Genomic DNA, 12,722 nt, shown 5'->3' on the forward strand with positions numbered 1-12,722 from the left:
AGTCAAACCCGACTCATAGCGACCCCTCCTTGGGTTTCCGAGGCAGTATCACTACGGAAGTAGGATTGCCCAACCTTCCTTCCGAGGAGTGGCACATAACAACAAAAATATCACCTTCACCTGACTACTCCATAATTTAAGCTCCAGTCTTTAGTCTCTTACTATTATTCAGGTCCAATCAAATCATATTTAACTGCCTTTTAAATAGGAAAGAACAATTTCCACAACGTCACAGGATAAAGTCCAAGCTCTCTTGGATTTTAAGACTTCTACTGATCTAGATCTAACCTATTTACTTAATTTCTTAGCTCTTTACTAGCATTTTCTAGCCAAACTGAGTACCTCACTGTAATGGATTGAATTGTATGCCCCCAAAATGTGTGTAACTTGGCTGGGCCATGATTCTCAGTGGTTTGGCAGATACATAATGATGTAATTTGGCATCCCCCTCTGAGTGGTTGACAGTGGTAGCTGGGCACCATCTAGGTCTTCTGGTCTCATAGTCCTATAGGCTAAGGATCACATGGTGTGCCAGTTGCTTGGACTAATTGTTTCCATATGTCTTTGGTTTTCTTCATTCTTCTTTGCTCTGGCCAAGGAGAAACTCACTGTTGCATCTAGATGGCTCTTGCAAGCTTTTAAGATTCCAGTCACTGCTCACCAAACTAGGATGAGGAACAATGTTTTTGTGTAGTATGTTATGACCTGGCACAATTTTTAATCTTCATTTTTCCTTCAGGAAACACCTGAGTATCTACTATGTGGTAGGCACTGGGGAGGAATATAGCCAGTGAACACTACTCACATAATGATGTAATCGTCCCCCATCTGATGTGATCAGCTAATCAGGTGTAATGGGATTAGGGTGGAATGCAACTCCTTTACTAAGGCCATAGTACCTATCAGATATAAGGGGAGTTTCCCTCAGGTGTGACCTGAATCATCTTTTATCTTACAAGAGATAAAAAGAAGGAGAAGACAGCAGAGAAAGGAGAACTTGACTACAAGAAAGAAAGAAGATCTAGCAGCAGAGTGCATCCTTTGGACTCAGGGTCCCTGCGCTGAGAACCTCCTAGCTACATGGGAAGTTTAATGCCAAGACATATGGAGATCTCCTCCAGGCTCATAGATGGTGAAAGGAGACTAGGACTTTCTCCCAGAGCCAAAAGAAAGAGAAAGCCTTTCCCTAGAGCTGGCGCTTTGAATTTGAACTTCTAGTCTCCTAGAACTTCTAGTCTGTGACAAGAGGTGATGAATAAGTTCACTATGTTTGGCCAAAACAAGGCCAGGAGCTAATGACGGAACAGATCATCAACTGCTCATATGCAAGTTCAACTTGAAGTTGAAGACAATTAAAATAAGTCCACAAGAACCAAAATATGACCTTGACAATATCCTTCCTGAATTTAGAGACTATTTAAAGAACAGATTAGAAGCACTAAACACCAATGACCGAAAACTAGAGGAACTGTGGGATGACATTAAGAACATCATCAATGAAGAAAGCCAGAGGTCATTAAAAAGACAAGAAAGGAAGAAGAGACCAAAATGGATGCCAGAAGAGACTCTGAAACTTGCCCTTGAGTGGAAAGTAGTTAAAGCAAATGGAAGAAATGACAAGATGAAAGAGCTGAACAGAAGATTTCAAAGAGCAGCTCAAGCAGACAAAGCCAATCACTGTAACAAAATGTGCAAAGACCTGGAGTTAGAAAACCAAAAGGGAAGAACATGCTCAGCATTTCTCAAGCTGAAAGAATTGAGGAAAAAATTTAAGCCTTGAGTTGCAATATTCAAAGATTCTATAGGCAAAATATTGAATGATGCAGGAAGCAACAAAAGAAGATGGAAGGAATATACAGAGTTACTGTACCAAAAAGAATTAGTTGATGTTCATCCATTTCAGGACATGGCATATGATCAAGAACCAATGGTACTGAAGGAAGAAGTCAAAGCTGCACCAAAGGAAATGGCGAAGAACAAGGCTCCAGGAATTGATGGAATACCCACTGAGATATTTCAACAAATGGATGCTGTGCTGGAGGCACTCACTTGGTTATGCCAAAAGATTTGGAAGACGGCTAGCTGCCTGGCCAACTGACTGCAAGAGATCCATATGTGTACCCACTCCAAAGAAAGGTGATCCCACAGAATGTGGAAATTATCGAACAATATCATTAATATCACATGCAAGTAAAATCTTACTGAAGATAATTCAAAAACAGTCGCAGCAGTGTATTGACAGAGAGCATCCAGAAATGCAAGCTAGATTCAGAAAAGGATGTGGAAAGAGGGATATCATTGCTGATGTCAGATGGACCTTAGCTGAAAGCAAAAAATACCAGAAAGATGTTTACTTGTGTTTTATTGACTATGCAAAAGCATTCAATTGTGTGGCTCATAACAAATTGTGGATAACATTGAGAAGAACGGGAATTCCAGAACACTTGATTGATTATGAGGAACCTGTACATAGATCAGGAGGCTGTCATTTGAACAGAACAGGGGGATACTGCATGGTTCAAAATCAAGAAGGGAGTGCATCAAGGTTGTATCCTTTCATCATACTTATTCAATTTGTATGCTGAGCAAATAATCTGAGAAGCTGGATTACATGAAGAAGGACATGGTAATCAGGATTGCAGGAAGACTCATTAACAACCTGTGATACGCAGAAGACACAACTTTGCTTGGAAAATGAGGATGACTCGAAGCACTTACTGATGAAGACTACTGTCTGCAGTATGGATCACACCTCAATATAAAGAAAACAAAAATCCTCACAACTAGTCCAATAAACAGCTTCATGCTGGATGGAGAAAAGATAGAAGTTGTCAAGGATTTTACATTACTTGGTTCTACAATCAACACCAATGGGAGCAGAAGTCAAGACATCAGACAACGTATTGCATTGGGCAAATCTGCTGCAAAAGACCTCTTTCAAGTGATGAAGAGCAAAGACGTCTCCTTGAATACTAAGGTGCACCTAACCCAAGCCATGGCATTTTCAATTGCCTCTTACGCATATGAGAGCAAGACAATGAATAAGGAAGACTGAAGAAAAGCTGATGCTTTAGAGTTGTGGTGTTGGAGAAGAATGCTAACAGTACCATGGTCTGCTGAAAGGACTAACAAATCTGTCCTGGAAGAAGTGTAGCCAGAATTCTCCTTGGAAGTGAGAATAGCCAGACTTCATCTCACCTACTTTGGTTATGTTGTCAGAAGGAACCATTCCCCGGAGAAGGAATTATAAAGTGGAGGATCAACGAAGAAGGAGAAGGCTGTCAACAAGATGGATAGACACAGTGGCTGCAACGATGGGCTCTGGTTTAGCAAGATTATGAGGCTGGTACAAGACCGTTCTGCTGTGCATAGGGTTGCTATGAGTTGGAGACGACTTGACAGCACCTAACAGCAACAACAGTCTCCTAAACTGTGAGAGAATAAATGTGTTTGTTAAAGCCATTCACTTGTGGTATTTCTGTTATTGCAGCACTAGATGACTAAGACACCTTTTCTTATACACACCACTTTCCTTTACATTCCCACCTCTGAGCCTCTGCTTATCTATTTCCCTGGTATGAAATAAGACCCAACTTAAATGTAATCAAGGAGCTCTGGTAGTACAGTGACTAAGGCATTTGACTGCTAATCAGAAGGCTGGTGGTTCAAACCCACCAGCCACTCCCTGGAAGTCTACTTCCGTAGAGATACCACCTTGGAAACCCAAGGTGCGGTCGCTGTGAGTTGGAACCCACTCAATGGTAGTGAGTATGTTTTTAATTTTTTTTGGTAGCATAGCGCCCAAGGCATTTGACTGCTAACCAGAAGGTTGGTGATTCAAACCCATCAGCCACTCTGCAGAAGGAAGACTAGGCAAGCTACTTCCATAAAGATTTACTACCTCGGAAACCCAAAGGGTGTCACTCGCAAGCCACTCGATGGCAATGAGTATGGCTGTGAATGAGTATCATTATTAAGAAGTCAGCTACAAGTAATAAACCTCCTCTAAAACCACTCCAACATTTTTTCTATAGTTTTCTTATGTCATCTGTAACTATCTCGTACTATAATTACCTGTGAACATGTTTTCTCTGTCCTAGTAGTGTTGTGTTATGTAAGAATTTTACAGTCCTTGAGGGCTAAATACATTTCTGATTGGTGGTATAGTGTAAAGGCATTTGATTGCTAACAAGAAGGCTGGTGGTCCAAACCCACTACCACTAGCCATTTCTTGGAAAGAAGACTGGGCAATCTACTTCCATAGAGACACACACTGCCTTGGAAACCCAAGGAGGGGTCACTATGAGTTGAGTCGACTTGACAACAGCAAGGTTTTTTTTTTCCTCTTTTTTAAGGCACCCGGCACAATTTTTTCTTTCTTTCTTTTTTTTTTTTAAATTGTGATTTGGGTGAAAGTTTACAGAGCATATTCACTTTCCATACAGCAGCTCCCATACATTTTGCCTCATGACATTGACTGCAATTTTTCACAACTCAACAGCTTTCCCTTCTACTTCCTCCCCATAGTAATCTTTTCTCTGTGTCCTTCCCTCCCATGCACTCCTGTCCCCTGAGCTGTCTCCCTGTGCATACACAGCCCTTCTATTCTCCCATGACTGATCTCTCCAAGGACTGTATCTACCTAACGTAAATGTTCACGTCATACGCCTGTCTTTTGTTTGGCTGGAAGCCACAGGAGTGGGTTCAATTCCAGACCTGAAGGGCAGCTAGGGGTCATAGTCTCAGTGGTTCCATCCGGCTCTATCAGACCAGTAAACCTGCCCCCTCCCCTTAAATGATTTTGAGTTTTGTTCCTCATTGTTCTCCCACTCTATCCAAGATCTCCTACAGGGATCCCCCTTCAAGTGGTTGACAATGGTAGCTGGGCACCATCTAGTTCTTCTGGTCCCAGTCATACAGGCTGAGGATCACATGGTGTACCAGTTGCTAGGACTAATTGTTTCCATGTGTTTTTGGTTTTCTTCATTCTTCTTTGCTCTGGTCGAGGAGGGACTCATTGTTGCATTTAGATGACTGCTTGCAAGCTTTTAAGACCCTAGTCGCTACTCGCCAAAGTAGGATGTAGAACGTTTCTGTGTAGTATGTTATGACCTGGCAAAATTTTTAATCTTTATTTTCTTCAGTAAAATCTGAGTGCCTATTATGTGTGGGAGCTCTGGTAGCATAGTGGCTAAGACACTTGTCTGCTAACCAGACGGCTGGCGGTTCAAATCCACCAGCCACTCCTCGGAAGGAAGGTTGGGCAATCCTACTTCCGTAGTGATACTGCCTCGGAAACCCAAGAAGGGGTCGCTATGAGTCGGGGCCGACTCGACGGCACATAACAACAACAACAACAACATTATGTGTTAGGCACTGGGGAGGAATATAGCAATGAACAAAACAAAATTCCTGATTCAAGGAATTTATGGACCCAAGAGAGAGTATCAGGTGGTGGAAAAAAGTGTTTTTTTTGGGGGGGAAAAAAAAGCAGGGTGAGGGCAGAGTCATGTAGGGGCTGCTGTTACAGGGAGAGTGGTCTTAGAAGGCATCTCTGAGTGTTGATTTTTAAGCAGAATCTGAAGTAAAGAGGGCAGAGTCTGGAGTAAAGAGAGGAGTAAGTCTTGGGCTCTGGATATGTCAGTATCTTTGGCTCTTCAAATAACTTTCCACTGAGAACCTACCAGGTATCCAGTATTATGCTTGATCAGAGATAAAATATATATAACAAAACAATAATGGACAGAAAACTTTTTTAATTTGTGAAATAAGCCACAAAAAAGGGAAAGTTATTGACCGCAAGTAGGTAATGGCATCAGGTACTAAAGAGCAGTTCAAAGTGCTGACTGAAATAGTTACTGAAAATCAATTTAAGATACTTTTCTACTCAAGGATGCAACCTAAAAAGCCAGCTTACATTTCTCAAAACCATGAGATGTGCACCGTAAGCATCACACTTCTTAAAAGGAAATGAAGAATCTATAAAAGCCCATGGGCCAGAGCATTTTGGAACAGATCTGAGTTGAAATTCTGTTCAATAACACTCTAAGGCCTTAGGCTTATGGCAGTGTCTACAAGTGTATATGGCAGAATTTAAGCAGCAGAATCTGTCTGAACATGTAAACCTAGAATAATAAGGCATGATGGATATTTGAGCTTATAACAAGGTAGGCAATAAATACTCTTCAAAATTCTCTTAGCATTTACTTCAATTCATGTATATGCCCTAGCAATATCCCCAAGATCCACAAAGGAACACAAATGTTCATTTTTTAAAATAAATGCTCTGAAGACAAAATTTTTTCTCTCCTAAATTCCAGAGGGACTCGAAGACAAGACATGTAACAAAAACAACAACAAGTTCCAGTAGTGACAAGTAGTTCAGGATTTTCTCTTAACAATGTTTAAGGAAAGAAGAAGTTATTCCTATTAGATCACCTTGTCTTACATTTAACTCTAACCAACTATATCTAAGTAACTGTAAATTCTGCCCTGTAGCTTTTCCAACTTCCTCTTCTCTTACAACTCCCTCATAATCAGATGCTTGTTCCATATCTAGTGCCTTTTGGGGAAAAAAAAAAAAAAGCTCAGGATTACTGTCAGTTTTTTTCTCTGTACCTCAGGTCCTACTCTAAGGGCTAATGTACCTACATGCCACTTAGGCTTAAAGTAATGGAATACATTTTTCTGTGTATAATTTCAGTTAATAAGGGACTAAGATTTACATATCTCCAGAACTGAAAAACAAAAAATAAACCAGTTGCTGTTAACTTGATTCTGACTCATGGCAAGCCCAGGTATTTCAGAGTAGAATTGCCCTCCACAGAGTTTTCAATGGCTGTGACCTTTTGAAAGAAAACTGACTGACTTTCTTCTGAGGTACCTCTGGGTAGATGGGTTCAAACTGCATGAAATATTAAAAAGTAAATGAGCTCACTGAACAGCAACAAGAATGGAGGCTCAAGAAGGCTGAGCACAGTTTAATGGAATTACAGGACAAGAGACCTTATATACACACCATGAAAATTCCAGATGATAAAAGAAAGGGACAGGAAGAATAGTTGAAGAAATAAGACAGAACAATTCTCCCAAACTAATGAAAGACATGAATTTACAAATCCAAGAAGCATAAAGAACCCCACGCAGGATAAATTTCAAGAGATTGATACCAAGACACATCATAGTTAGGCTCTCAAAAAGTAAAAATAAAGACAGAATCCTGAAAGCAGTGATTGAGAGAAGCAAACAGCACATAAAAAGGATCCCCAATGAGATTAAGTGCCTACTTCTTCCCAGAAATGTTAGAAAGCAATGGAATGATATATTTAAAGTGCTGCAAGAAAAATCTGTCAGTCAAGAATACTATACCCAGGGAAACTATCCTTCAAAAATAGAGGTAAGAATAAAACATTTCCAGAGAAACAGAAGCTGAGAGAGTTCATATCCACCAGATTGGCCCTACAAAAAACACTAATGGGAGTTGTGTAGATGGAAGGGACAAGAGATGCCAGAGAGTAAAAAAAAAAAAAAAAAAAAAACTTAATAAAAGGAAATGCATGGACACGTATAAGAGCTAAAAATAAGAAACCTGTATGGTAACTACAACTCCCCAAAATGGCTGAGATTCCATCTTGTTTAGCCACGCTTATAAGAACTACAAGCCATTTTGCCATACCCTCCTGCTCTCCCACCCTTGTTGTTGTTGTTGTTGTGTGCCGTCGAGTCGGCCCCGACTCATAGCGACCCCTCCTTGGGTTTCCGAGGCAGTATCACTACGGAAGTAGGATTGCCCAACCTTCCTTCCGAGGAGTGGCTGGTGGTTCAAACCTGGTTAGCAGTCAAGTGCTTTAGCCATTATGCTACCAGAGCTCCCCTCTCCCACCCTATCCCCAGGAATTAACCACCTTCCTTGTAACTTATTAACTGGTCCTTAGAATTATGCCTAAGGCATTTGACTGCTAATCAGAAGGCTGGTGGTTCAAACCCACCAGCCACTCCTCAGAAGGAAGGTTGGGCAATTCACTTCCATAGTGATACTGCCTCAGAAACCCAAGGAAGAGTCACTATGAGTTGGATCTGACTTGACGGCAGTGAGGTGTTTTTTTTTTTGTTTAACATATTTTATTGAAATATAATTTATGTACAGTGAAATATACAAACTAAAGTGACATGGATCAATGCATTTTTATTTCAATGTTCCCTCCCCTCCCCTCCCACCCCTGGCAACCAACAAAGATTGTGTCCCTCTATATATAAATCTTTCCTTGACCCTCCACAACAATGAACTAATACTATATTTGTCCTTCTGTGACTGACTTACATCACTCAGCATAATGTCCTCCAAGGTCATCCATAATATGGGGTTTTGCAGACTCCACATTATTCTTCAGTTCTGCACAGCATTCCATTATGTCTACGTACCATAGTTTGGTCATCCACTCTTCCGCTATAAATCTTAGAGATTAAGTCCCTTGCCAGATATGTAATTATCAGCAAATATAAATTTGTTGCTGTCATTTTTGTTATGTGCTTTTTCGTGGTGTGGATTTCTTTGTTCCATATAATCTTCTATGCTAAGCTAGTTTTGTTTATGAATCTTGTTATCACTTCCTTCACTGCTATTGTTTTAGTATTTGCTGAGTATTTATTCTAGTCCTCTTTCTTGATGTGAAGGTTTATCATTTTCCTTTGAGGCTACCCTGTGATTTATAGTTTTCTTCCCAACTTTAGAACAGTCTGTTCTATCCTGTAGTTGTCTTGACTCCCTATCATCTAGAAGTTCTGTAATGACACAGTTTTTTCCCTCTTTTTGGTTTGCAGTTGTCTTCATTTGTCAATTGGTGTCTCTGGTTCCCTCTTTACAATCTTGTAGGCTTCTGTACTTTGGATACTTTCACAGCTAGGTTGGTTTCTGGGTTATATCATCATGTGTGTTAATGGTTAGCTGTTGTTGGCTGTGGCTTCTCTGTCCAGAGGGCTCCCTTTAGCATCTCTTGTAAGGTTGGTCTGGTTTTAACAAATTCTCTTAATTTCTGCTTATCTGGAAATGTCCTAATCTCACCATCATAATTGACGGACAATTTTGCTGGGTACATAATTCTTGGTTAGAAATTTTTCTCTTTCAGGGTTTTATATATACCATCCCATTGTCTTCTTGCCTGCATGGTTTCTGTTGAGAAATCCAAGCTTATTCTTATTGGTTGCCCCTTGAAGGTAACTTTTTGTTTTTCCCGTGCTGTTCTCATGATTCTTTGTGTTTGGTTTTGGTAAGTTTGATGATGATATGTTTTGGTGATTTTCTTTTGGTGTCTATGCTGTTTGGGGTTCACTGTGACCTCCTGAATGGATATATTCTCATCTTTCATCATATCAGGAAAATTCTCTTCCAACATATCTTCTGACACTTTTCTCTGTGGTTTTATTTGTCTCTTCCTGTTCTGGAATTCCGATTACACATAGGTTATTCCTTTTAATCGTATCACACATAAACCTTAGGTTTTCTTCAGTTTGTTTTGGTATTTTTTCTGATTGATCCCTTTCCAAAGAGGTGTTCAGGTATTTGCTTTCAATCTCACTGATTCTGTCTTCCATTGTTTCAATTTGCTCCTTTGCCCATTCAATGTCTTACCTGTTTCTGAAAATTTAGTATTGATCTTCCGGATTTCTGTGTGTAGATTTTGTATCATTTCTAATTTTTCATTTACTTTGTCCTTTTGTTCTTGTATTGTATTTTGAAATTGTTCTGGGGTTTTCTCTGTTTTCCTTGATCTGTCTCTCAATTTGTTGAAGATATCTAATATAATTCTTTTGAATTCCTTATCAGGGAGTTCCAATGCTGCGTCTTCCTCAGGGATGTGTTTTGGGTCTGTATCCTGGTCCCTTGCTTCTCCTGCTTTATCTTGCTTCTTTGTGTGGACTGTGATGCTGTTCTGCTGTCTCTGAGGTGCTGTGACGTTTTTGTGTTTATATTTAATTGTTGATTGTATGTTGGAATGACTTGTCCATGATTTTCATTTTCTTTGTTTTGTTTGTATACAAGCAGGGTACTGTGCTCCTGTATTTACGAGTTGACAGCACTTATACACGCACCACCTGTCTCCTTTCCTGTTGCCAGCCTCTTGTATGTCCCTGCTGACCTTAGCAAACAGAGCCTATTCTTAGGTCCCTGGAATCCAAATGACAATGCTATCACTTTAAAATCCAAAATGGCCACCACTTGCAAACATTCAAAATGGCTGCGCCCTCAGTCACTTTAAATATCCAAAATGGCCACCGCTTGTGATCATTCGAAATAGCTGCGCCCTTGGTCATTTTAAGTATCCAAAATGGCTGCCGCGTGTAAACAAACAAAGGAACTATACTCTGTACCCTCCAGAATGGAAAGTCAACATCTCAGGTTGTCCTCCTCCTTGCCGCTTCCTTTCCGAGTCACAGGCCACCAGTGCAGTTGTCGCTAAAGCCCTTGGTGACCAGGGTTGATCTTTAGGTCAATTCTCAGGTCCCAACAACACTTGGAAATATTCAGGATGTTGGTCCTGTCAGAGTAGCTGACAATCCACAGCTCTGTTCATCTCTGTACTCACTGTTTTTGTTCAGGTTTTTCCACTGTTGTTGTTATACGCTGTCGAGTGGGACCTGACTCATAGCGACCCCTCCTTGGGTTTCCAAGGCAGTATCACTACGGAAGTAGATTGCCCAACCTTCCTTCCGAGGAGTGGCTGGTGGGTTTGAACCGCCAGCCTTCTAGTTAGCAGTCAAGTGCCTTAGGCACTATACTACCAGAGCTCCTGGTTTTTGCCTAATCCACTTCTGATAGTTCCTTTCAAAGCTCAGGGTTCCAGGATTATCTTCTGTATCTCTGTCAATTGGTTTTTCTTTTCTTGTTGAAGAGGGTCTGTGTCACTTATTTTTCCTTCTTTGGCAGTTGAGTTTTTGACTAGAATAGTTTTAAGCCATAAAGCTTGCTAACAGCAGCATCCTATCAGAGCAAACACAGGTGTTGGTCACAGGAATAGGGCACTGCCCGGGGTCCCCCTCTTGATTGGGGTTGGTGGCACCAAGTCTGAAGTCTGTTATGCAGCCCTCCATTCCCAGTCATATAGCCCCCATCTGCAATTCTTCCAATTCAGATATAAATACCCATGCAAAGTAGGAGGGGGTTAGTGGTCATCTTGGAGCCATTTTGTCCCACCACTGTTGGACGCTGAATTGCTAGCAATGTTTGTAAGCCTTTCTTTATCTTTTAAATCCTTTATCTCCTGATTCTCTTTGTTTCTCTTCTGAATAAACGTTCATGTCTCTGCCTACGTCTCCAGGGAAGTTTTTTCAGACTTTCACTAACTATTCAGAAGGAAACTTTAACCGCCTTAGAAAATTCACAGAGCAGTACTCATGCTTGAACATTTTAAATGGTCTGTCCTTCATGTTTTTTAATAACAAATATATAAAAAGTAAGGATAAAGTTATGTTAGCAAGAAAACCAAAACCAAACTCACTGCCATTGAGTCAGTTCTAATTCACAGCAACCCCCATTAGGTTTCCAAGGCTGTAAATCTTTACAGAAGCAGACTGTGTCATCTTTCTTCTGGGAAGTGGCTGGTGGATTTGAATCCCTAACCTTCTGGTTAGCAGCCAAATGCCTTAACCACTATACCACCAGCACTCCTTAAAATTATATCACAGGGCACACTAAACATAAATTAGTGATAAGAACAACAAAAAGGAAGAGGAATGGTACAGATACAGAATTTCTTGAATGTTACTTGGATGGTGCCTAACCTAGAATGTTATAAATACAATATTTAAATGTAATAATCATGGTAACCACCAAGACAATATATACACAAAAGGAAAGGAAAAGGGAACCAAAATGGCTCACTACAATAAACCAACAAAACATAAAAGCAAGCAATAGTGAAGGACAAAGACAAAGAAAGCTGGCCTAACACACACACACACACACACACACTCACACACTCACACATACAAATAACAAAATAGCAAAGAAAAGCTATTTCTTTTCAGGAATTACAATGAATGTTAATGGACTAAATGCTCCAATCAAAAGGCATGAAGTGGCAGAATGGATAAAAAAACATGACCCAACTGCATGTTGTTTCAAGAGGCACACTAAACCCAAGGAAACAAAGAAGAGGAAAATGAAAGGATGGAAATAAGTAATTCATGTCAATCATAACCAAAAGTGGCCTGGGGTGGCAACCTTATATCAGACAAAGTATACTTCAAAACAAAATTTTTAGAAGTGATAAAGATGGACATCATATAGCAATAACCCCCCTAAAAAACCAAACCTACTGCCATCAAGTTGATTCTGACTCATAACGACCTCCATTGGGTTTTCCAGGGCAGTAACTCTTTACGGAAGAAGACTGTCCCATCTTCCTTTTGCAATAAAAGGTTCAATTAATCAAGATTTAACAATCATAAATATATATGCATCTAACATTGGGGGACCCTAAATACATAAAGCAAACATTGATAGAATTGAAGGAAGAAACTGCACTACAATAATAGTTGAAGACTTCAATACACTTTCAATATTGTCAATATCGGACAGAACATCTAGAAAGAAGAGCAACAAGGGAAACAGAGGATCTGAATGACACTATAGGTCAACTAGGAGCTCTGGTAGCATAGTGCCTAAGGCACTTGACTGCTAACCAGAAGGCTGGCGGTTCAAACCCACCAGCCACTCCTCGGAA

The 12,722-nt window shown here is 40.3% G+C and overlaps 1 protein-coding gene across 1 annotated transcript in view; it reads right to left on the minus strand.

Moving 5' to 3' along the window:
- The window catches only part of CBL (Cbl proto-oncogene), a 188,921-nt gene that overhangs the window by 49,654 nt on the left and 126,545 nt on the right, over positions 1 to 12,722 (minus strand). The window lies entirely within an intron of this gene.

Source organism: Orycteropus afer, unplaced genomic scaffold (assembly GCF_000298275.1).
Source record: "Orycteropus afer afer isolate SDZICR_OR568_19922 unplaced genomic scaffold, OryAfe1.0 scaffold00036, whole genome shotgun sequence".
Taxonomy (NCBI): Eukaryota; Metazoa; Chordata; class Mammalia; order Tubulidentata; family Orycteropodidae; genus Orycteropus; species Orycteropus afer.